Source organism: Schistocerca cancellata, chromosome 8 (genome assembly GCF_023864275.1).
Source record: "Schistocerca cancellata isolate TAMUIC-IGC-003103 chromosome 8, iqSchCanc2.1, whole genome shotgun sequence".
NCBI classification, from domain to species: domain Eukaryota; kingdom Metazoa; phylum Arthropoda; class Insecta; order Orthoptera; family Acrididae; genus Schistocerca; species Schistocerca cancellata.
Window position 1 is genome coordinate 591942881 of NC_064633.1, and position 26669 is coordinate 591969549.

Genomic DNA, 26669 nt, shown 5'->3' on the forward strand with positions numbered 1-26669 from the left:
GGCTGAACAATTATTAGTGAAACCTAAAAGAAAAGAGGACACTTAAGATCAGGGAAGAAACTGAGGGGGGGGGGGGGGATGAATAGGTTCTCTGGCGAGAAGAAGAAAACTGAATGTCGAATACCGAACACGTAAAAATGTATTTAGACTGGGAAGTATGTGTACTTGGTAATTTTAATATGAATCTATGCTTAACCAGCTTCATGAATTCCATCGTTAATAAAACGGCCGCTTCCATATTTTTGCATCTGATTTTATGAACTAGACACAGTTAAAATCAAATCTAGTACAGTAAAAAATGTTTCATTTCCTATCCCGTTTTACGTTTTTATTTACGAAAAGGCACTGAAAATGTGACGCAGAAACAAAGTAAAGTAGACCCTTTTTTTCTGATGAACTCGTAAATTTTCGGATCACACAGCTGTTTTGAGTGAAACAGATCAGCATTTTCTGACTACTGTGGACTGTGACATTTTGTTCTTCGTATAAATCTGGCACATCTAATCAAATATACTTGTTTGGGCACAGCATCAGAAAGTATTTTCTTTTCTATTCTAGTGACACTTCCTGTCGAAAGACAAAGTTCACGACTTCTCCCCGGCACGTTCAGAAAACTGCATTCAACGTATACTTTAGGTAGTGATCACTGTGTTTACCGCTGTGACGTTTAGTTATGTGGCAGCCGTGCGACCAAGCTATTTAGGTACGGCTTAGCGTGTGGCATTCGATCGCATGCGGACGCCCGGCGTTATTTCAGTGTTTGATTTACGACCAATACGTGTATCGCCATACTGCCCTGAAACGTACGTTGCATAGCAACATCACGTTTATATATTACCGTATGAGTGAAAGGACCGTTTCTTAACAGGGCTGGTGTGCTTCTGTTTGTCGAGATCGTTGTGTACAAAGCAATCGCTTGTTTAGTTCGTTTATGTACTATCTGCCCAAAGTTGTCATCACAAATCTCTTTTATGCCTTCCTCACTTCTTTCATCTATCCTTGGTGCATTTCTTCTCTCAGTGGGCTGGTCATTCAGTATCGGCACTCTCATTCTTCCTTTCACTGACTACAGTAATATCATCAGCGAATAAATATGGTGCGTCTCTCCTAAGTGTTGTCAGGATTGTTTTCTCTGGTGTTTCGGAAGCTAATTGCAATTTTGTTTTTGCAAACTCGGGCCAAACAAAGGTTTCCCATGAGAAATTTTAGTCACTCCTAGCGTCAGCGGAAAAAGACGGCTTGTTTCCTGTTACAAACAAAATGATTTTGAAGGTGGATTTTAACGTCCTAGTTCAGTCTCGTGCGGTATTCGGTTCATCGATATATACTAAGATGGACAGTGAAACACGAAGAATAACCAGTCTTTCAGCGGCAGCTGATGAGGAGAACACGGAAAGTGCCACAACTAGATTTCTCAAAAATGTAGCTCAGTGGAAGAGAAGCCGAAATAAATGAAAAAGTTTCGTATCTTATCCGTAGATATTCCACCGTTTCTAAGAGAATGAGCGTCAAAGTTTAAGCGCACGTTAACATCAGTCCAAATAGAGGCACAGCGGTTAGTATAACGGTGTCTCACTTTTGCGTTCTGTGTTCGAAATCCGATTATTTTTTCTATGTTGTTTTTTTCATTAATGTACCCTTGTCCATAGAAGGTAACTACACGAATGTATCTTATCAAGTTAGGGGACACAAGGATTTACATTAATTGCAGTAACTGCCGTACATTTATTATATAATATGAGTGTATATGTTATTGTATTTTCAGGAGTTACAATCTTTCGAAATTCTCATATTCTTATATTTTATACTTAAATCACTCTTCAGTCTTATATTTTATACATATGTTCAATGTTCAGACAGATTTGATGACTTCTCTTAAGCGAAATACATTAATTTATAACATCTGATGTTTTTATAATGATTACAATCTGCAAAATTAATGAATTTTCGATTATCTACATCTACATGTACATGATTACTGTGCAATTCACATTTAAGTGCTTGGCAGAGGGTTCAACGAACCACAATCATACTATCTCTCTACCATTCCACTCCCGAACAGCGCGCGGGAAAAACGAACACCTGAACCTTTCTGTTTCAGCTCTGATTTCTCATATTTTATTTTGATGATCATTCCTACCTATGTAGGTTGGGCTCCACAAAATATTTTCGCATTCGGAAGAGAAAGTTGGTGACTGAAATTTCGTAAATAGATCTGGCCGCGACGAAAAACGTCTTTGCTTTAATGACTTCCATCCCCACTCGCGTATCATATCTGCCACACTCTCTCCCCTATTACGTGATAATACAAAACGAGCTGCCCTTTTATGCACCCTTTCGATGTCCTCCGCCAATCCCACCAGGTAAGGATCCCACGCCGCGCAGCAATTTTCTAACAGAGGACGAACGAGTGCAGTGTAAGCTGTCTATTTAGGGGACTTGTTGCATCTTCTAAATGTCCTGCCAATGAAATGCACCCTTTGGCTCGCCTTCCCCACAATATTATCTATGTGGTCTTTCCAACCGAAGTTGTTCGTAATTTTTACACCAAGGTACTTAGTTGAATTGACAGCCTTGAGAATTGTACTATTTATCGAGTAATCGAATTCCAACAGATTTCTTTTGCAACTCATGTGGATCACCACACACTTTTCGTTATTTAGCGTCAACTGCCACCTGCCACACCATACAGCAATCTTTTATAAATCGCTTTGCAACTGATACTGATCTTCGGATGACCTTACTAGACGGTAATTTACAGCATCATCTGCGAACAAGCTAAGAGAAATGCTCAGATTGTCACGGAGGTCATTTATGTAGATCAGGAACAGTAGAGGTGCCAGGGCGCTTCCCTGGGGAACACCTGATATCACTTCGATTTTAATCTATGATTTGCCGTCTATTACAACGAACTGCGACCTTCCTGACAGGAAATCACGAATCCAGTGGCGCAACTGAGACGATACCCCATAAGCCCGCAGCTTGATTAGAAGTCGCTTGTGAGGAACGGTGTCAAAAGCTTTCCGGAAATCTAGAAATACGGAATCAACTTGAGATCCCCTGTCGATTGCGGCCATTACTTCGATCGTAGAAGCAATCTAAACATAGAAATTTCGAAAAATACAAGCGTCGTTCGAAGATGGGTTTTCACAGTGACATTTCTTCGTATTGATCTCTCTCGAGAAAGCAACGTCGTTTCCATTTATAAAGATTTCACCTTTGTCTATAATTTTGCAGTAAACGTCACATGACGGTTCACTTTTCCGAAAACTGACGCTTGCAACTGATTATGAATCCAGATACACCACAGAAATTTCACCGAAAGCAATTTTTCCAATCTCTCATTGCTCTTTTTTTAATTCAGTCAACATACAATTAGTAGACGAAGAAAATGGTATTTCAGTGTATTCAGTATACGTTGGAAAATCCTGGCGTAGTATTCTTCTGTGAAGGTGGGTAGATAAATGAAAAATAAAAAAAGTTCTAATTGGGTTTCGAACACGGGGCACAAATATATGGCGCCACGACGCTAGCCAGTGTACCACCCTTACGGCTGAACGACGGACTCAATAAAGGCACATAAAGTATCGTTGTTTCTCCAGAAACGGTCAAACGTCTACGGAGAAGCGGAGGCACTTCTTCGCTTAATTTGACCCCTCTTCCACTGAGCGAAGTTTCTGGGAGATCGGGTTATGGTGCTTGCCGTGTTCGCCTCTGGAATAGCGCTGCTGCAAGGATGTAGCAGACAGCGTCCTGCATGGCAGTACATGAGAAGGGGCAGCACGGACAAGGAAGACGTGGCGAACAACTGTTTATCGATATGACAAGTGCTGTACTCTACTGGATGTGAGAAATGTTGCAACTCGGTTTTCTTTTAGCAACGCTGCACTCCAGAATACAACAAGCACAAGCCTTCATAACTTACTGACATGATTTTAATAATGGTTAATTGTTGCTAAGGTTTTCTTGTACAAGCTTGCTGTGTAGTTATGATTATTATTCAAGTGGAACTTTCTGACAGCATTTCTTACTTTTTTGCTTCAGCACGTGCATCAAGGTTGCCAGGGTGGCAGCTCGGGTGTACGCTGATAAGTACTCAGAACGAGAGGGGTGGTTCTGTTGTGTCTAGACAAGACAGTCTAGACACAAGGCGAGGAAACCGAAAGGGCACGCGTCAACTCACGCCGGCTGGCGTTAAGTCTGAAACAGGATACGTAACGAATGCTATAAAGAAAAGTACGTAGCTGCTGGAATACTTAACTTTAATCCATCATTTGTATACAGCATTCTTGATGATACAAGTGAGACTCTCTCTAGAAATGGTTAATGGCGCCTTGCTAGGTCGTAGCCATGGACTTAGCTGAAGGCTATTCTACTATCTCTCGGCAAATGAGAGAAAGGCTTCGTCAGTGTAGTCGCTAGCAAAGTCGTCGTACAACTGGGGCGAGTGCTAGTACGTCTCTCTAGACCTGCCGTGTGGTGGCGCTCGGTCTGCAATTACTGACAGTGGCGACACGCGGGTCCGACATGTACTAATGGACCGCGGCCGATTTAAAGCTACCACCTAGCAAGCGTGATGTCTGGCGGTGACACCACAGGTTCCTTGTGCAGACAACCTTCAGGAGAACTGAAGACACAATTGCTTTTCATCAGATGAAACACCAGTGAAACAGGCCTGCAACAATAACATTACATTGTCTATGGCACATACTAATCCAAGCAGGTCTACAAGGACGGTTGTTATGGAGTTACAAATCTCACGCATCGCATTCTAAAACACGCGAACATACATCCACAACGCCTACAGGTGCACCAGACTTTCTCTGGATGACAACCAGATAATCGTTTGTGAGTGGGCATTAATCGATTGCCTTGAATCTTTTAAAGAGACTCTGTTCACAGACAAATCAACATTTTGCAGTACACGTGTGTCAAATCGTACTAGCAAAAGCTACTGGGACTCCGTGAATCCCCTCTGTGTATAGACCGTCAATTGTTGGGGCGGTACTATCGATATGCGTGTTGTTGGTTACAGTTTCTTTCAAGGTAAGTTGACCGGGAGAACGTCCTCCAATTCCCTTCAGAACAAACTCCCTGTTCTGCACGCGGTATTAAGAACGAAGCTCGTAATGTGGATGCCACTGGATGGTAACACCCAATCAGTACACTAGATCAGCGCGCCAAACATAATGTGATCTGTATCCCACTATAACAAAAGGCTGACAAACGGATGTTGAATGGTCATATAGTCTGGCAGCAGTAGCCGGCCAAGACACAAACAACAACCGGGAAGTATCCGATATTGTCACTTTTACGAGTCCCTAACCAGGAGCTAATTTTACAATATCATTTGTGTGCTTTAATAGTTTAGTTTCTTGAGTTTCTGTGTGTTAATTTAATATCTAATAGCCACAGTTCTCGCGTTTTCTTTTGCGTCGGAAAGTAAACCGATTTTGTGACATATTAGAAGTTCCTAATCAGGGGCGAATTGTTTAGTTTCTGCATAATAATCTAATTTATTAAACACAGTTCCTGCATTTCGCCAGGGTCTACAGTAGAGTTGCGTAGCACGTGCCGATAGTCCGTTTGCCTGCATAGTTTAGTTTTCCACTGTATTTAGTTTGGACAGGGACTGCGATTGTTAGCCGGCCGGAGTGGCCGGGGGTTCTAGGCGCTACAGTCTGGAACCGCGATACCGCTACGGTCGCAGGTTCGAATCCTGCCTCGGGCATGGATGTGTGTGATGTCCTTAGGTTTGTTAGGTTTAAGTAGTTCTAAGTTCTAGGGGACTGATGGCCGCAGCAGTTAAGTCCCATAGTGCTCAGAGCCATTTTGACTGCGATTGTTGAGTGCGGATTAGAGCAGAGTTTGTGACACTTCGTTCACAGTTTCATGCTGTGATGAGTTCGGTTACACAACCTGAGGCCCAAGTGGATGGACAACACTGTTGTGGACCGGCCGTGGGGATCCAACGGACGTCCAGGACATCCGAGTCCTCCAATCAGTCCTCACCGGTGGCCAGCCCAGTTACTGCACCACGCAGTGAGGTTGACCCCTCGCCTGTGGTTAAGTGGATGGTCGCCTCGGGGCATAGCAGGAGGCGCAAGACTTTCTAGGCGGTCGTACAGAAAACTTTTTTGGTAGCAACTAAGTAATTTATTGCCCGTTTAGTTGGTCAGAAATTGCTTTATAAATGTACTGCATTGCTACTCATTAAATGCAGTAACTAAGCTAAATTAAAGGTGTTTCGTCCACTTTGAGCTTTGTATTAATAATCTGAGACCTTTATAAAATTCCGTGAATGTTATTATGTTATTGGTGTGCTAACTGAAGCACCAGGCCGTTGTGTGAAATCGTCTTGAAAGATGTACTAAATGGGGCTGTATTGGTAGTGTGGATTTCCCTCAGCCGATCTCTAATACAGCTGATAGGCACAACAGACAGCGAAGGACGGGAAGACGTTTGTTCGCCACGGCTTCCTTGCCCGATATGTCTCGCCTCATGTGCCGCCCTAACGCGCGCTGTTTGCTAACACTATGCAACAGCGCTACACTGCCGCTGATGGAGTACATGTTATTCTTCACGCTTTACTGTCCCTGTTAATAAACATCGATAAACCAAATATCACCTGGGGCGGCTATATCGAATGGGCTCTTTAAATTCCATATTAAAAGTCATTTTGTTTGTAACGGGCAACAAACCAACATCGTGCGGTAGCGTTCTCGCTTCCCACGCCCGGGTTCCCGGGTTCGATTCCCGGCGGGGTCAGGGATTTTCTCTGCCTCGTGATGGCTGGGTGTTGTGTGCTGTCCTTAGGTTAGTTAGGTTTAAGTAGTTCTAAGTTCTAGGGGACTGATGACCATAGATGTTAAGTCCCACAGTGCTCAGAGCCATTTGAACCAACAAACCAACGTTTCCTGTTTACACTAAAATTCTGATAAGCGCAATCTGTTTTGGTTGTCTTCAGCTAAACATTGAAAAAAAAAAATGAAATTCCAAGTATCTGTCGGAAGAGTAGAGAAAATGCTCCGAATGGTTCGTATGAAACTCATAGCAATTTTTTCTGAGAATCTCGAACATTTGCACAAATTTACGTTTGCCTTTATCCGTCCCGCCGTAAAACTGGTCATCACGTAACATCTTCTCACTTTTCCCTAGATACCACCTCAAAATTTATTTCTAGGTCTGGAATCAGCTGTAGTGCAATAATAAATGTACTACTGAGGTGGTAATTTACACATAGCTTTTCCTTTTGCGTCTGTAGCCATCTTAAAATTGTGAAGACAATCTGATTTACTCTGCCCAAAAGATAATGTAACACCATCAATGGCTGTATTTGGTAGCACAAGGGTATAACATGTACACACTGGGTTTATAGTGTTAGTGATTCATCTATCACAGTCATCGGCGTTAAGATGGCACTTAGGAGGTCTGTCTGCGCCTACTCAGTTGTGACTCTGCAGGCTGTAACTGTGCTGGTTTTATAGGTGAACAGTGTTTCCAACATTCATTCTAGGGTACAACCCTTCCCCACTGACGAATACATACTCCTGCTGAACAGTTTCACTCTTTGCAACAGGGCCTCATCGTGGGCCTTGGGAAGGTGGATGGACGTGTCGATGGATTGCTACACATATCAAGCGAAATGTGCCGATGATGTGTCGCCATTTTCAGCAATGGTTTGTATAATACTTCCACACATGTAGACATAGCTGTGGACTTACGCATAGTACAGACACACGCATAGGGCGAGTAGCGGAGACGGCTCATTGCACCTAGGGAGGAAAGCCTGGCAAATGTGGCACCTACTGAGTCATCTGGGACCATTGGGTACAGCCTGGGTGCAGCAGAATTAGGATGACGTGTGCCTTTGGCTAGGTTACCACTGACACCATCACACCGCCAAGCGTAGCTTCTCTGGTGTCATGGCGATGTCGACTGGAAAATGGATAAGTGATCTGATGTCTACAGTGTTGAGAGACGATTGAGCATGTATTTGAATGAAGGGCATAATTATTTATAGCATACTGCTAGTGACTGGCCCCGTCTGGCAGAGTGCATTTGCCACATCACACATGTGCCAACCCAGGCTTTGCGTTGTTGTGGTGGTAGGGGGGGGGGGCGGGGGGAGTATCTGTTGTAGCTCAGGATCCCATTGGTGTTTCTACAGGGTAAAGTAACCTGTGCCACATAGAAAGGACCGGTTGTTATCTTCTTGCCACTGCCACTTCCTAGGGAGGAAGGTGTCCTGCAACAATGCACGTCCACATGCGAGTGCTGTGATGCAGCGTGCTCTTCGTGTTGTGCAAAAACTGCTTTTTTCCTGCAATATTACGGGATTTCTCGCCAACTGAACACGTATCGGGTGATGACGCCGCAGTTCATTCGTTTTCCTGGGAATGCAATAGGAATTTCAACGACAGCTGCCAGATGTTTGGGACAGTCTACGGCAGGATGCAATTTGGTACCTTTATGATGGTTGGCATGAAAGGATAGATACCTGCATTGTCACGAAAGGAACGTACTCGGTGTATTGAAGCCACTGTCTTGATATCCTTTTACTGTGACATGTCTGTTCCATTTGGTCTCAATTTGTTGTCTGTTCCTACAGTGATGAACTGCCTCTCACCGATTGAGGGGGCGTATTGGTTAGCACATTGGCCGGCTGGGTTGGCCGAGCGGTTCTAGGCGCTACAGTCTGGAACCGCGCGACCGCTACGGTCACATGTTCGAATCCTGCCTCGGTCATGGATGTGTGTGATGTCCTTAGGTCAGTTAGGTTTAAGTAGTTCTAAGTTCTAGGGGACTGATGACCTCAGAAGTTAAGTTCCATAGTGCTCAGAGCCATTTGAACCATTTGTTACCACATTGGACCTGAATTAGGGAGAACGACGGTTCAAACGGGCGTCCGGCCACCCAAATTTAGGTTTTCCGTCATTTCGCTAAATCGCTTCAGGCAAATGCCGGGATGGTTCCTCTGAAACGGCACAGCCGCTTTCCTTCCCCATCCTTCCCTCACACAATAGGAACGATGATCTCGCTCTTTGATCGCCTGTCCCAAATCAATCAACCAACTATCCTGTCACATCACTTTCCAATAAAATGACATTGTCCCTGAAGGTAGTGTTTCAAGACAATTTAATTTATTGAACAATGTTTTCGTGAACAGCGTCACATTCTCTTCTACTGATCATTAATACGAGTCGTCTTTATAAGTAAGTACCGTTTTGAAATAAAAAAAACTTGCTAAGATATATCAATAATTTTATTTTTACAAGGCAGGCCTGTACCTTAATCTACTTTTCTACATAATTTCCGTCAATATTGAGGCACTTGTCATAACGTTGTACCAGTTTTTGAATACCCTCCTCATAGAAGTCTGCCGCCTGCCTTGTTAACCACTGCACACCACTGCTTTGACTTCGTCATCGTCTTGAAGCCGCTGACCGTCCAGGTGTTTCTTCAGGTGCAGGAACAGATGGCAGCCACTGGCCGCAAGATCGGGGCTGTACGGAGAATGATCTAGAGTTTGACATCGAAAATATGTGATGAGATCTTTGGTCTGATTCGCCACATGCGGACGGGCATTGTCTTGCTGCATAACGATGCCCATCCTCAACTTCCATGGACTGTTGCTTTGATTCTGGTGTGACGTAGGCCACCCACGTTTCATCGCCCGTAACGATTTGGCTTAAGAAATCATCACCGTCGTTGTGGTACCGCTCAAGCAAAGTCAATGCACTGTCTAAACGTTTGGTTTTGTGCACATCCGTCAACATTTTCGGTACCCAACGTGCGCACACTTTTCGGTCATTCAAGTGCTCGGTCACAATGCCATACAAAACACTACGAGAAACATTAGGAAAGTCATCCCGAAAGGAGGAAATCGCAAAGCGTTTGTTTTCTCTCACCTTATTTTCCACTTCATGCACCAAACTTTGATTAACGACCCAAGGACGCCCACTCCGTTGTTCATCATGCACATCTGCGCGGCCATCTTTAAATGCTCTCACCCACTTTCTTACCATTCCATCATTCATAATGTTTTCTCCATAAACTGCACAGATCTGACTGTGAATATCGATCGCTTTTAGGCCTTTAACACCAACAAGGGAACCTCCCCATCGCACCCACCTCAGATTCAGTTGTAAGTTGGCACAGTGGATAGGCCTTGAAAAACTGAACACAGATCAATCGAGAAAACAGGAAGAAGTTGTATGGAACTGTGAAAAAAGTAAGCAAAATATACAAACTAAGTAGTCCATGCCCACGATCGGCAACACCAAGGATAATCTGAGCTCAGGAGCGCCGTGGTTCCATGGTTAGCGTGAGCAGCTGCGGAAAGGGAGGTCCTTGGTTCAAGTCTTCCCTCGAGTGAAAAGTTTACTTGTATTATTTTCGCAAAGTTATGAACTGTCCGTTCGTCCATTGGTGTCTCTGTTCATTGTATAAGTTTAGTGTCTGTGTTTTGCGACCGCACCGCAAAACCGTGCGATTACTAGACGAAAGGACGCGCCTCTCCAATGGGAACCGAAAACATTTGATCGCAAGGTCAAAGGTCAACCGATTCCTCCACAGGAAAACACTTCTGATGTATTCTATACGACACTGGTGACGGCATGTGCGTCACATGACAGGAATATGTTGTCGACCCACCTAACTTGTACACTTGGCGATGGGGAATGGGTAGAAAGATTCTTCTACCTTGCTCGATTTAGGTTTCCGTGCACTGTAGTTGACTGACGTGTGTTTCGATGTTTGTTTAGGTGTAGCGTTCCCATACTACCGCGCAGTTACCTCGCATCAGACGGACAGATAATAATCGTCTGAAAATAAAAAATTAAACTTTTCACTCTAGGGAATACTTGAACCAAGGATCTCTCATTCCGCATCTCCTCACCCTAACCACGGAACCACGGCGCTACTTAGCTCAGACTATCCTTTATGTTAAAACTTCCTGGCAGATTAAAACTGTGTGCCCGACCGAGACTCGAACTCGGGACCTTTGCCTTTCGCGGGCAAGTGCTCTACCATCTGAGCTACCGAAACACGACTCACGCCCGGTACTCACAGCTTTACTTCTGCCAGTACCTCGTCTCCTACCTTCCAAACTGGCAGAAGTAAAGCTGTGAGTGCCGGGCGTGAGTCGTGCTTCGGTAGCTTAGATGGTAGAGCGCTTGCCCGCGAAAGGCAAAGGTCCCCATTTCGAGTCTCGGTCGGGCACACAGTTTTAATCTGCCAGGAAGTTTCATATCAGCGCACACTCCGCTGCAGAGTGAAAATCTCATTCTATCCTTTATGTTGCTTATCTTGAGCATGCACTACTCAGTTTGTATATTTTGCTTAGTTTTTCATAGTTCCACACAACTTCTTCCTGTTTTCTCGATTGATCTGTGTTCAGTTTTTCAAGCCTATCCACTGTGTCAACTTACAACTAAATCTGAAGTGGGTGCGATGGGGAGGTTCCCCTGTAAGAAATCTTACAACAGCCCGTACTTCATAGTCGGTGGGACTCACAATTATCAGAGGCATCTTAAACACTCAGTACAGAACGTAAACAAGGAAGAATCAGACTGTAATGGCGTCAGTGCGTAGATTAAGATACAGGCTTTCATGTAAAAATAAAATTATTGAGATATTTTAAAGCACTCCGTCATCAGGTCGTGGCCTACCCGGAACATCCGACCGCCATGTCACCCTCAGTGGAGGATGCGGATAGGAGGGGCGTGGAGTCAGCACACCGCTCTCCCGGTCGTTATCATGGTATTCTTGACCGAAGGCGCTACTATTCGGTCGAGTAGCTCCTCAATTGGCATTACGAGGCCGAGTGCACTCCGAAAAATGGCAACAGCGCATGGCGGCCCTGACGGTCACCCATCCAAGTGCCGACCACGCCCGACAGCGCTTAACTTCGGTGATCTCACGGGAAACGGTGCAAGGCAAGGCCGTTGCCATTGAGATATCTTAGCATGTCTTTCTTTTTTCAATTTCGAAACGATACTTACTTAAAAAACACGCCTCGAATTTGAGTTTTTCTTTCAGAAACGGGAGGGTACGGACAGCCGGTGTTATTGGACCGTCGGCACTGTGCAGTGTGGAGTGGCGTCCGGCACACGAGTAGCGGTCGGCCTGGCTGCCCTAATTTCCGGCCGCAAGGCGCGCGGCTATTCCAAGCGGCCTCCTCTCTGGCCACACAATCGCCGCCCGAATTATTCATTAATCGGAACCGCCGAGAGGGTATCATGGCGCCGCATGATAGCGGCTCCTGCCGGGCCGGGCCAGCTCGGCGGCGCATAATAAAGCCGTTACGCGGGCCGCAACAGCGTGCCGTGCGCAGCGCAGCGTAGCCGGGACGGGGCGGCAGCGCATCGATCGGCCAGTGGCGGGCGGGCGGCCCCGCTACTTGCCGCCGCTGATTGGAGAACACGGCGCACAGTGGCGGCGGACCGCGTGGGACCCTGCCGGGTACACAGCTCCACCTGCTGTGTCAGGGGCCGGACGCTGCTAGGGTGTTGTGGCCTTTTTGGAGCAGGGAGGTACCAGCGGGGCCCTCGCTAGAGGAAGTCCAGGTGGGCCCAAGCCCAGCACGAGCGCAAAATATGACAAGTAGAAGAAAAAAAACAATATGTGAGTCATAACAGCGAGGTGGCGCAGTGGTTAGCACACAGGACTCGCATTCGGGAGGACGACGGTTCAATCCCGCGTCCGGCCATCCTCATTTAGGTTTTCCGCGATTTCCCTAAATCGCTCCAGGCAAATGCCGGGATAGTTCCTTTGAAAGGGCACGGCCGACTTCCTTCCCCGTCCTTCCCTAATCCGATGAGACCGACGACATCGCTGTTTGGTCTCTTCCCCCAAACAACCCAACCCCAAACTGAGTCGTAACTTTGAACTTTGCTGTCTCTGACAGAAGTGCAATGTCGTCAGCAAAGGACCTGGAAGACCAGATGAACGGAATGCGCGGGATTAGCCGAGCGGTCTAGGCGCTGCAGTCATGGACTGTGCGGCTTGTCCCGGCGGAGGTTCGAGTCCTCCCTCGGGCATGGGTGAGTGTGTGTGTGTGTGTGTGTGTGTGTGTGTGTGTGTGTGTGTGTTTGTCCTTAGGATAATTCAGGTTAAGTAGTGTGTAAAGTTAGTGACTGATGACCTTATCAATTAAGTCCCACAACATTTCACACACGTTTGAACTTTCTTTTTAATGGAATGGACAGTGTCTTCAAAGTTGGATATAAGATGACATCAACAAAAGCCGAACTAGGATAAAGGAATGCAGTGAAATTAAACCAAGTTATACTGAGGGAATTATATTAGGAAATGGGACACTTAAGGTAATAAATGTATAACGTCCCCTTAGAAAAATTAATGAATGACTGTGCTGATAAACCCCTGCGTTATTTGATTTTCAAACAGCTGAGCAAAACTGAACGTATTCAGACATTCATTAAAGTGACACACAATATTTTTAGCGCAACGCAATCTGACTTTCAGTAATTCCTACAAAAGAATGGCCCTGACAAACAATAACCTATACCTTTCACGAATTCTAACCTCACAAAAATCTTCGTTACTCGAACTACTGCAATACAGCGAGCGCCAATACTGCCAGCTAAATAAAAGGTAAAAGATTCTAACTACTGAAGGCACTAACTTCTGATAGGAATAGTTAGCAAATGAAAGATTTTGATAGAGAACAAACAATGTATTTACCTTAATAGTGTTCAAAAGTCATTTCATGACATCCAGTCTTACAAATTTACTGTCTCTGTCCAGATCATCCGCTCTCGAAACTCCGCCATCTCACTCCCCACATCCACCACTGCTGGCGGCTCACCTCCAACTGCGCAACGCTACGCGCTGTTAACATCCAGCTGCCCAACACTACAATAGCAAACAACAACGCAAACCAGCCACAGACTGCACACAGCACAGCCACTGAATTTTATACAGCGCGCTACGTGGCGTTGCCAATAAAAATACCTAAACAGCGTACTTACAAATGAATTTTTCTATTTGGGGAGCAAAATAACTGATAATGGTCGAAGTAAAGAGGATATAAAATGTAGACTGGCTATTGCGAGGAGACATTTGTTAACTTTGTGTATAGTTGAGCCAGGAAGCCTTTTCCGAAATTTATTTGTATAGAGGGTGGCCATATAATTAAGCAAAACATGGACGATAAACAGTGTAGACAATAAGAGAATAGAAGCTGTCGAAATGTGGTGCTACAGAAGACTGCGGAAGATTAGATGGGTAGATCACGTAACTAACGAGGAGGTACTGAATAGGATTGGGTAGAAGAGGAATTTGTGGCACAAAAGATGAGATGAATACACTAAGGGGACTGAGAAGGATGAAGGTTGAAGTAGTTACCTACATCTACATGGTTACTCTGCAATTGACATTTAAGTGCCTGGCAAAGGGTTCATCGAACCATTTTCATACTACTCCTCTACCATTCCACTCTCGGATGGCGCGTGGGAAGAAGAAACACCTAAATCTCTCCGTTCGAACTCTGATTTCTCTTATTTTATAATGATGATCGTTTCTCCCTACGTAGTTGGCTGTCAACAAAAGAGTTTCGCATTGCTGGCCGGTGTGGCCGAGCTGTTCTAGGCGCTACAGACTGGTACCGTGCGACCACTATGGTCGCAGGTTCGAATCCTGCCTCGGTCATGGATGTGTGTGATGTCCTTAGATTAGTTAGGTTTAATTAGTTCTATGTTCTAGGCGAGTGATGATCTCAGAAGTTAAGTCGCATAATGCTCAGAGCCATTTGAACCATTTTTTGAACCATTTTCGCATTCGGAAGAGAAAGTTGGTGATTGAAATTTCGTAAATAGATCTCTCCGCAAAGAAAACCGCCTTTGTTTCAGTGATTGCCACCCCAAATGGTTTATCATATCATTGATACTTTCACACGTATTGCGCAATAACACGAAGCGGGCTGCCCTTCTTTGCACTTTCTCGATGTCCTCCATCAATCCTACATGGTAAGGATCTCACACCTCGTAGCAACATTCCAGTAGGGGACGGACAAGTGTAATGTAGGCTGTCTCTTTACTGGTTCTTGCGCGTCTTCTAAGTGTTCAAAAATGGTTGAAATGGCTCTGAGAACTATGGGACTTAACTTCTAAGGTCATCAGTCCCCTAGAACTAAGAACTACCTAAACCTAACTAACCTAAGGACATCACACACATCCATGCTCGAGGCAGGATTCGAACCTGCGACCGCAGCGGTCACGCGGTTCCAAACTGTAGCGCCTAGAACCGCACGGCCACCCCGGCCGGCCTTCTAAGTTTTCTGCCAATAAAGCGCAGTCTTTGTTTCACCTTCGCCACAGTATTATCTGTGGCCTTTCCAATTTAAGTTGCTCGTAATTGTAATTCCTAGGTATTTAGTCGAAGTGACAGCGCTTAGATTTGTGCGATTTATCGTATACCCAAAATGTATCGGATTTTTCTTAGTACCCTTGTGGATGACCTCTCACCTTTCTTTGTTTAGTGCCAATTGCCACCTTTTGCACCATTCAGAAATTCTCTCTAGATTATTCTGTAATTGGAACTGATCGTCTCATGATTTTACTAGACGGTATACTGCAGCATCATCTGTAAACAATCTAAGGGGGCTGCTCACATTATCACCTAGATCTTTTATGTAAATCAGGAACAGGAGAGGGCCTATTACACTACCTTGCGGAACGCCAGATATCACTTCTGTTCTACTCGATGATTTACCGTCTATCACTACGAACTGTGTGACCTCTCTGAGAGGAAATCACGAATCCAGTCACACAACTGAGACGACACTCTATACGCCTGCAATTTGATTAATAATAGCTTGTGAGGAACGGCATCAAAAACCTTCTGGAAATCTAGGGATATGGAATCGAATCTGAGATCGCTTGTCGACAGAACTCTGAGACGAAGAGGCTTACACAGGGGCCCGCAATTTGATTAATAATAGCTTGTGAGGAACGACATCAAAAACCTTCTGGAAATCTAGGGACATGGAATCGATCTGAGATCACTTGTCGACAGAACTCGGAGACGAAGAGGCTTACACAGGATAGAGTAGCATGGGGAGCTGCATCAAACTTGTTTTGGACTTCAGACCACAACAGCAACAACAACAACTACTTCAGTTGTCGAGATATATACGAACACTGCAGCCAATGAAATCTGCATCCACACAAAAATCTGAGTAATCAGCGAGCAGCATTGCTAGAAATGTTGTGTACTGAGATAGCACACACTGAGAGCTTGCGATGGTTGGTTCCAGAGGTACCGTGGTCGTCAGTTCGCAGCAGACACATTGCTGCGCGCAAAACAGTCACGCTGCCCGTGGGAATCACCCCCCTGGAACGTCAGCGCCAACAGGAAGAAAGACGCGGGCTTTAGGAGGGACGTATGTGAGAGTGACCAAAACAGTGAAAAAGGTTTAATTGGATCTTAATTTATTACATTATACTGATATTTCAGTTTCTGAATATTACGTTCCAGTTCCACTTGTAAGTGTGATAAAAATAATAATTAAAAAAAGCTTGAATGGGTCCATACCACTTTCTTGTTGTGTATTTCCTCATATTATTTATTCTTGCCATGTTTTGTACCAATTTTAAACAGTCACAATGTGGGGAGTATTATGGTTTTAAGCAGATGCAGACGTTCTACAAAAGTGTGTGGAGGGAAAACTCGAAATCCTAATGAAACTTACAACTCTCTGATATGAAAACCATTTTACAAGACAACATTGGTTTCCACAACTGTTGGTGAAGTTGGAGCGTATGATCCTTCTTCAATTTTTAACTGCGCTGATCTTAGCAGACTATGGACTGTACAGGGACTAGCGTTTGATCCAGGAGTTCTCACACTGTCGATATTAAAGGAAATCAGTAAGAGGAGATATGATGCAGCTGAAATTATTGTAACTCAGTTTGAAAATCGGGTTAACCTAAGAAGACAAACAAAAAAGAGATTGCTTGAGGATAAGGAGGACAATGCGTATGGTTTGCACTAGATCATCTAGATAAGTAAAGTACTAGTAGAAACAATGTCAAATCTCTCATTCACGTTTCCCGTAACGTACATTTTGGCAACTTTATGTACTTTTCCCTCACAAATCACTGGCATCATAGTAATTAAATTTTGCATGCAGTTAGTAAATACTATAGTAAAACATTATTCTGAAGGAATTTTCATTTGCTACAGTAGTAAGGCATTTATGTAAGAGAAAAGCCCCAATATTTGGTATATTTTCTTTCATATAGGTTTGGAGAGCTGTAAAAAATATAGCAAAAGGAGATAATATTCTGCTCAATGTATATATAAATAAATATATACAGGGTGTTACAAAAAGGTACGGCCAAACTTTCAAGAAATGTTCCTCACACGCAAAGAAACAAAATATGTTATGTGGACATGTGTCCGGAAACGCTTACTTTCCATGTTAGAGCTCATTTTATTACTTCTCTTCAAATCACATTAGTGATGGAATCGAAACACTCAGCAGTAGAACGTACCAGTGTGACTTCAAACACTTTGTTACAGGAAATTTACAAAATGTCCTCCGTTAGCGAGGGTACATGCATCCACCCTCCGTCGCATGGAATCCATGATGCGCTGATGCACACTTGGAGAATGGCGTATTGTATCACAGCCGTCCACAATACGAGCAGGAAGGTCTCTACATTTGGTACCGGGGTTGCGTAGACAAGAGCTTTCAAATGCCCCCATAAATGAAAGCCAAGAGGGTTGAGGTCAGGAGAGCGTGGAGGCCATGGAATTGGTCCGCCTCTACCAGTCCATCGGTCACCGAATCTGTTGTTGAGATGCGTACGAACACTTCGACTGAAATGTGCAGGAGCTCCATCGTGCATGAACCACATGTTGTGTCGTACTTGTAAAGGCACATGTTCTAGCAGTACAGGTAGAGTATCCCGTATGAAATCATGATAACGTGCTCCATTGAGCGTAGGTGGAAGAACATGGGGCCCAATCAAGACTTTACCAACAAAGCCTGCCCAAACGTTCACAGAAAATCTGCGTTGATGACGTGATTGCACAATTGCGTGCGGATTCTCGTCAGCCCAAACATGTTGATTGTGAAAATTTACAATTTGATCACATTGGAATGAAGCCTCATCCGTAAAGAGAACATTTGCACTGAAATGAGGATTGACACATTGTTGGATGAACCATTCGCAGAAGTGGAGTCCAATCAGCTGCTGATAGTGCCTGCACACGCTGTACATGGTACGGAAACAACTAGTTCTCTTGTAGCACTCTCCATACAGTGACGTGGTCAACCTTACCTTGTACAGCAGCAACCTCTTTGACGCTGACATTAGGGCTATCGTCATCTGCACGAAGAATTGCATCGTCCATTGCAGGTGTCCTCGTCGTTCTAGGTCTTCCCCAGTCGCGAGTCATAGGCTGGAAAGTTCCGTGCTCCCTAAGACGCCGATCAATTGCTTCGAACGTCTTCCTGTCAGGACACCTTTGTTCTGGTAATCTGTCTCGATACAAACGTACTGCGCCACGGCTATAGCCCCGTGCTAAACCATACATCAAATGGTCATCTACCAACTCCGCATTTGTAAACATTGCACTGACTGCAAATCCACGTTCGTGATGAACACTAACCTGTTGATGCTACGTACTGATGTGCTTGATGCTAGTACTGTAGAGCAATGAGTCGCATGTCAACACAAACACCGAAGTCAACATTACCTTCCTTCAGTTGGGTCGACTGGCGATGAATCGAGGAAGTACAGTACATACTGACGAAATTAAAATGAGCTCTAACATGGAAATCAAGCGTTTCCGGACACATGTCCACTTAACATATTTTCTTTATTTGTGTGTGAGGAATGTTTCCTGAAAGTTCGGCCGTACATTTTTGTAACACCCTGTATATGGTGCAGAATAGTATCTTTGTTATATACACTCCTGGAAATTGAAATAAGAACACCGTGAATTCATTGTCCCAGGAAGGGGAAACTTTATTGACACATTCCTGGGGTCAGATACATCACATGATCACACTGACAGAACCACAGGTACATAGACACAGGCAACAGAGCATGCACAATGTCGGCACTAGTACAGTGTATATCCACCTTTCGCAGAAATGCAGGCTGCTATTCTCCCATGGAGACGATCGTAGAGATGCTGGATGTAGTCCTGTGGAACGGCTTGCCATGCCATTTCCACCTGGCGCCTCAGTTGGACCAGCGTTCGTGCTGGACGTGCAGACCGCGTGAGACGACGCTTCATCCAGTCCCAAACATGCTCAATGGGGGACAGATCCGGAGATGTTGCTGGCCAGGGTAGTTGACTTACACCTTCTAGAGCACGTTGGGTGGCACGGGATAAATGCGGACGTGCATTGTCCTGTTGGAACAGCAAGTTCCCTTGCCGGTCTAGGAATGGTAGAACGATGGGTTCGATGACGGTTTGGATGTACCGTGCACTATTCAGTGTCCCCTCGACGATCACCAGTGGTGTACGGCCAGTGTAGGAGATCGCTCCCCACACCATGATGCCGGGTGTTGGCCCTGTGTGCCTCGGTCGTATGCAGTCCTGATTGTGGCGCTCACCTGCACGGCGCCAAACACGCATACGACCATCATTGGCACCAAGGCAGAAGCGACTCTCATCGCTGAAGACGACACGTCTCCATTCGTCCCTCCATTCACGCCTGTCGCGACACCACTGGAGGCGGGCTGCACGATGTTGGGGCGTGAGCGGAAGACGGCCTAACGGTGTGCGGGACCGTAGCCCAGCTTCATGGAGACGGTTGCGAATGGTCCTCGCCGATACCCCAGGAGCAACAGTGTCCCTAATTTGCTGGGAAGTGGCGGTGCGGTCCCCTACGGCACTGCGTAGGATCCTACGGTCTTGGCGTGCATCCGTGCGTCGCTGCGGTCCGGTCCCACGTCGACGGGCACGTGCACCTTCCGCCGACCACTGGCGACAACATCGATGTACTGTGGAGACCTCACGCCCCACGTGTTGAGCAATTCGGCGGTACGTCCACCCGGCCTCCCGCATGCCCACTATACGCCCTCGCTCAAAGTCCGTCAACTGCACATACGGTTCACGTCCACGCTGTCGCGGCATGCTACCAGTGTTAAAGACTGCGATGGAGCTCCATATGCCACGGCAAACTGGCTGACACTGACGGCGGCGGTGCACAAATGCTGCGCAGCTAGCGCCATTCGACGGCCAACACCGCGGTTCCTGGTGTGTCCGCTGTGCCGTGCGTGTGATCATTGCTTGTACAGCCCTCTCGCAGTGTCCGGAGCAAGTATGGTGGGTCTGACACACCGGTGTCAATGTGTTCTTTTTTACATTTCCAGGAGTGTATGTTGTATTGGTATATCAAGCTTTGTATAAAAATACATTAATTTCGTTCCGACACATGTTTCAAAAAAGGTACATCTGTATTCACCTTGTTGAAAAAATCAGGTGCTTATAGTTAGAAACATATACCTTCAATAAACATGAAAACGTAATTGTGCATCCTTATAACATTCCTCAACAACTGTGCTAAATTTACATTACCTGGAAAAGTTTAGACTTCATAAAGTTTTTTTTTAGGTACTGCAACTTTTTATTCCTGCCCCCTTAAGTAACCGTGCACGAGCAAAAGTTGTGAGTTGCAAGTTAATCCAAGTCTTTCTAGGGAGTTCCTCGAGAAGATTCGTCGTTTGTTCGAGTCATCAAGTGAGACAGCAACAGTAGCCAACACACAGACAGTGGTCAGTGTTCGGCAGTAACAGAACAGTGAACAGAATTATTGTGCTTGTAGAATTGGAAATGAGCGTTTCGCGTCATTGGCCGGGAGGCCCCTTGAGGGGAAGTTCCGGCCACCTTGGTGCGGGTCTTATTACATTCGACGCCACATTGGGCGACCTGCGCGCCGGATGGGGATGAAATGATCATGAAGACAACACAACATCCAGTCCCTGAGCGGAGAAAATCCCCGATCGATCCGGGAATCTAACGCGGGCCCGGAGGATGGCAATCCGTCACGCTGACCACTCAGCTATCGGGGCGGACGTGTATGTAGAGAGACAGCCTGACTAGAGATTTCAATGAGTACCGTTACTACGGAATTGTTCTTACAAGGGAACCTCCCCATCACACCCTCCTCCGATTTAGTTATAAGTTGGGACAGTTGATAGGCCTTGACAAACTGCACATGGATCAATCGGGAAAACAGGAAGAAGTTGTATGGAACTGTGAAAAAAATAAGTAAAATTTACAAACTGAGTAGTGCATGTGCAAGACAGGCAATAGCAAGGAAAGCGTGAGCTCAAGAGCGCCGTGGTCCCGTGGTTAGCGTGAGCAGCTGCGAAACGTGAGGGCCTTGGTTCAAGTCTTCCGTCGATTGGAAAGTTTACTTTTTTTATTTTCTGACACTTATTATCTGTCCGTCCGTCCGTCCGATGCGATCACTTTTTTGGGAGTGATTATCGCATCCACAAGAAAACCTAAATCGGGCAAGTTAGGTGGGTCGGTAACATATTCCCGTCATGTGTCGTTTAGAATATATCAGACCTGTTTTCCTGTGGAGTAATCGGTTGACCTATGACCTTGCAATCAAATGTTTTCGGTTCCCATTCGAGAGGCACGTCCTTTCGTCTAGTAATCGCTCGGTTTTCCGGTGCGGTCACAAAACATAGAAACTTAACTTATGACAGTGAACAGAGACGTCAATGAACGAACGGACAGATCATAACGTTGCGAAAATAAAGAAAGTAAAGTTTTCACTCGAGGGAAGACTTGAACAGACGACCTCTCGTTCTGCAGCTGCTCACGCTAACCACGGGACCACGGCGCTCCTGACCTCATGCTCTCCTTCATGTTGCCTATCTTCCTCATGGACTACTCCGTTTGTATATTTTGTTTATTTTTTCGGAGTTCCACACAACTTCTTTCTGTTCTCTCGATTGATCTGTGTTCAGTTTTTCAAGGCCTATCCACTGTGCCAACTTATAACTAAATCGGAGGGGGGTGCGATGGGGAGGTTCCCTTGTTACAATGGTAAATCAAGATAAAAGATTAATTTTCTTCCCGACTTTCGTTCAGACAACATTATTTAGAAAGTCTTCAAAGAATTGTAGCCCAGGTTGGTTAAACCTTCTTTCTACGAACGCTGTAACTAGTGTTTACTATTCACTGTCCTGTGTTACTTACATTGTGTGTACACTACCCTAGAACACACGCATTCATCCTATAGGGACACATTTGTTGCTCTTTTTTAGAGGCAGCGTGATTTTCGTCAAAGTGGACGTTCCCAGTCCACAACAGGGAACTACCGGCTCGCGTAGTCGAGGCCATCCTACGACTCAAGATGTGGCGTCTCGGTTCCTTTAGTCCTCTTACCTGCACGTACCTGCACGTACCTTTTACCTGCACGTACCAGTTGCAGCAAATCGCCGGTATGAAAGCCTTGTAGAAACCTACCGTACAGCAACTCGCAGCAGGCTGCATACGACGTAACTATTCCAAGAATCTACATCTACATTTACATCTACATTTATACTCCGCAAGCCACCCAACGGTGTGTGGCGGAGGGCACTTTACGTGCCACTGTCATTATCTCCCTTTCCTGTTCCAGTCGTGTATGGTTCGCGGGAAGAACGACTGTCTGAAAGCCTCTGTGCGCGCTCTAATCTCTCTAATTTTACATTCGTGATCTCCTCGGGAGGTATAAGTAGGGGGAAGCAATATATTCGATACCTCATCCAGAAACGCACCCTCTCGGGAAAAGGACTTAATTTTGAATGAATGGTGGAAATACTGGCAAAACTTCGTATATTCTCAGCCTTGATAATGTACACGTTCACTGCCAAGCCTGTGCTAATCTTAATGGGACTAGCAGCTGTGTATCAGCGCATACCTCCTATATATGTGCATATTGTAAGGCAATAAGATAACTGCAAAAAATGTGGGGTAACTGTCCTTTCAGAGACATCCGAAGGAATAGACACTGTTCATTTATAAAACACAGGGGTGACCAAGATCTCGGCTTGTGGGCCATGTCTGGGCCTGAGCGCAAAAGGGCTTAGCTCGCTTCACGTTTTCCCCACCACCACGCCGCGCTGTCTGAACGCGAGAAGGTGGAGGAGGGGAAAACAGCGAATGGGCCGCATTCGAATGACAGTGTAGTTGTACTGCAGATGACTTGGCTTCATAGTCCACATTTCTCAACAGCATACATCACAAACGAGAGGAATTTTGAGTATTAATTAATTATTTTTGGCTCTCTGAAATAATACAATTTCTGATACAATCTTTCGTCATACGGGCAGAAGCAGGCAATTTCACAGAATGTCACACTCAAGTTCGCACGTAATCGTGCCTTGTATAGTAGACATAAAAGATTTCTGTGTATGGTACCGCGTCATAATGTATAAAACGCCTGCTGCTGGAGAAAAATCAACGTTCCGGCCACGGTTGCAGCGGCCCTCTTCTAGGTTTCCTGTTTCGTTCTAGCTATCCAGTGTCCCTTATATTTTGTTGTTACTGCTCTCTGCACATGCCATTACGTCATAATTTTAAGAAAGATAGTACGTTTCATTGGTCACTTAATGAAGAAGGAGAGGGAACTTTATTTTAATAGGTTATAGCGGTGGAGGGAAAACGTAAACTTTGTTGTCTAATGGCTCTTGTGTTATGTTCCATGATTGGTGGTCACCGTATGATGAGAAGTAGGCTGTTTTTTACCAAATACTGGACGTCGGCCGCGCGGCGGCAGTTTCTCGCCGATAGTTCTCGTACCTCATGTTGACAGTGCGGTCTGTTGGTCTCTGAATGCTGGCAGCCAACATGGGGCAAGCCTGTGTCCATCTTCCCTATTCATGTTATTAGGGTGTTAAGTAATTCTATGGCTCCTCTGATTTTGCCTTTCAATATAACCGGCTGCTTGGCTAACACACAGGCTTCGCTGAATTTCATTTCGTTCCCGCAGTCCTTCGGATGTTCTGCCACTTCAGGTTTGTTATATTGCCCTAGACGAATATAGCACTCGTGTTCCCGATGGCGCGTTGCTATTGGCCTGCCACTATCTGTAATTCATGCAAAAACAGAATGAATTCTTCAGACCTCTCGCTTTCTTTTGAGGCCAGTGAGCTTAGGAAACTGGGTTGCGTTCGTCAGAACGTTTCTCTCGAACAACGCGATTTTCTGTTTAGAGACATCCGCATCAAATCGGAAAGAAGTTAGCTGGCATTGTCCTACTGTGGGCAGTCAAGCACACTCAAAATGCGAAGTCTGCAATCCATTCTGGATGTTCTAATTTTCATTTGTGCACTACTTTTTCCTTCATAAATTCAAGAACAGCGAGATTTAAATCGTAAAGTCGTTTCAGACATGGCCGTTGACCCTACCAAGGCATTTTGTAGTAGTATATGTGGTCCCCATACTCTTCGTTCATTACCATTGAAATATGTTGCAAATGAAAATGGAATGATTGGTGTGAGTTCAGAAATTTTGCTATTGATAACACCAGTGTCTTCAAGTGTTCCATGCCTGCAAATTTAGGACAAAGGGCCTCTTCATGTACAGAACGATTAATCCCGTCTGTCTACCATTGTAACTTTTTGCTCTTTCATTGTCATCTAAAAGCTTAAATTCCTCCTCCATTGTACTATAATGTCCTTTCGTAGCAAATAGTCAGTACCTGTCGCTTATACGTATTGAGAATTCTCATCCCTGTCTAAAATCCGCCTCGTTTTGTGCAAGCAGCCACTGGACCTGCGAATGTCATTCACACATCGAACAAAAAGCAAAGGGTAAACAGCGCTGACACGACGACTGCGCAGAAATCAGAGAGTTGTACCGACCACAAAATGCCGCACCGCAGTGTTAAATGAAACGTCGAGCTGTTACGGGTAATTCCGAGAAGGACCGACCAAATCAGAGTGACAGGCCGGCCTTTGGCCTGTGCTCAGCCAACACACGTGGCACGCCTGATGTTTGGCACGTTGATGTCGGCCCTGATGTAACTGATTTGCTTCGGTGGGCAATGAATTCACAACCTTCAGTGCTGATGCACAATGTCGTTCGACCTACAGAGGTAATCTTAAAATTAGTATATTTGGGAATGTTTTATATATTTTCCAACACTTCCCATTTTTATATCATCCTCATTTTTGTAGCATTTACGTGTGCTACACATTCATCTGCACTGATACAACATTTTTCATTCTATGTTATCTTCATATTTTACCGTTTATAAATTTGCATTTCCAGTATTTAACTCTGGCAGATGCGAGTTGGCTGACGTTTGTTTACACATTAGAATTCGTCATACCACGGTATTTCAAAGCCACTATGGGATCATGCTAACTTGTTTTGTAAATATCAGTAATTCCTTCAGACCGAGTGACTGTAATACTCAGGGAGCTCTGGATGTATTAAAAATTTTATGTTTTTAGTGACTCCTACTTTACTTGGGTCGTATTATATACTTATTTCATTACACGTTCTGTGGAGAAGGCGGTTGTTGATGGTGCTACGTAAGAAATGCTCGTGCCCTGTCACCACAGCTTCAAGTCCGTCCGAAAAAAATGGTTCAAATGGCTCTGAGCACTATGGGACTCAACTGCTGAGGTCATTAGTCCCCTAGAACTTATAACTAGTTAAACCTAACTAACCTAAGGACATCACACACATCCATGCCCGAGGCAGGATTCGAACCTGCGACCGTAGCGGTCTCGCCGTTCCAGACTGCAGCGCCAGAACCGCGTGGCCACTTCGGCCGGCCCCCCGTCCGAAAAATCACACTTAAAGAGTAATTGCGATGGACATCTTGTCCTGTCCAACCTTCTTAACAAACTGCAGTGACTGTCACTGCCTCTGCGGCGAACACTGGCGCTATGAGAGGAAGGGTGTTTGACCCCTCTGTCGTAAGATCAGGACAAAATAAGATGATACAAACATTTAAGCCGGCCAGAGTGGCCGTGCGGTTCTAGGCGCTCCAGTCTGGAACCGAGCGACCGCTACGGTCGCAGGTTCGAATCCTGCCTCGGGCATGGATGTGTGTGATGTCCTTAGGTTACTTAGGTTTAATTAGTTCTATGTTCTAGGCGACTGATGACCTTAGAAGTTAAGTCGCATAGTGCTCAGAGCCATTTGAACCATTTTTTGAACCAAACATTTAATATAATGACATATCTCGGAAATGCAGTGATAGAAACATCTTGCCCAGTCCCCCAAACATTTTTGGTAATACTTCCTTAGAAAAACCAGAAACCAAGAGTTTGACAGATTGCACGGCATTCTCACTTTTGATTCGGGGTTATGCCGCTTCCTGTTCATAGGGAATATGATCTTTACTGCGATTTGACTTCATTAACTATGATGAAATGGTAGGGAGTAGTTAATGGTCTTGTTTTCGTGCTCTAGAGAAGGAAATACAGTAAGCTTTACCTGCGATCAAAGGAATAGGGTTCCAACTTAAACGACGGCAGTAAAACCGCGGCGTTAGTGGGCTGACAAAGCGCGTTTATCTGGGGAACGGTGAAGAGACATTTCCAGATGGCTGCGTGTTGCGGTCGCATTGTGCAAAACACACGAAGTTGGCGCTGGACAGGAGGCAGACATCCAGGTATACGGCCTAGAGCCGAGAAGTCGCCACTGCACCCGAAAGCACATTG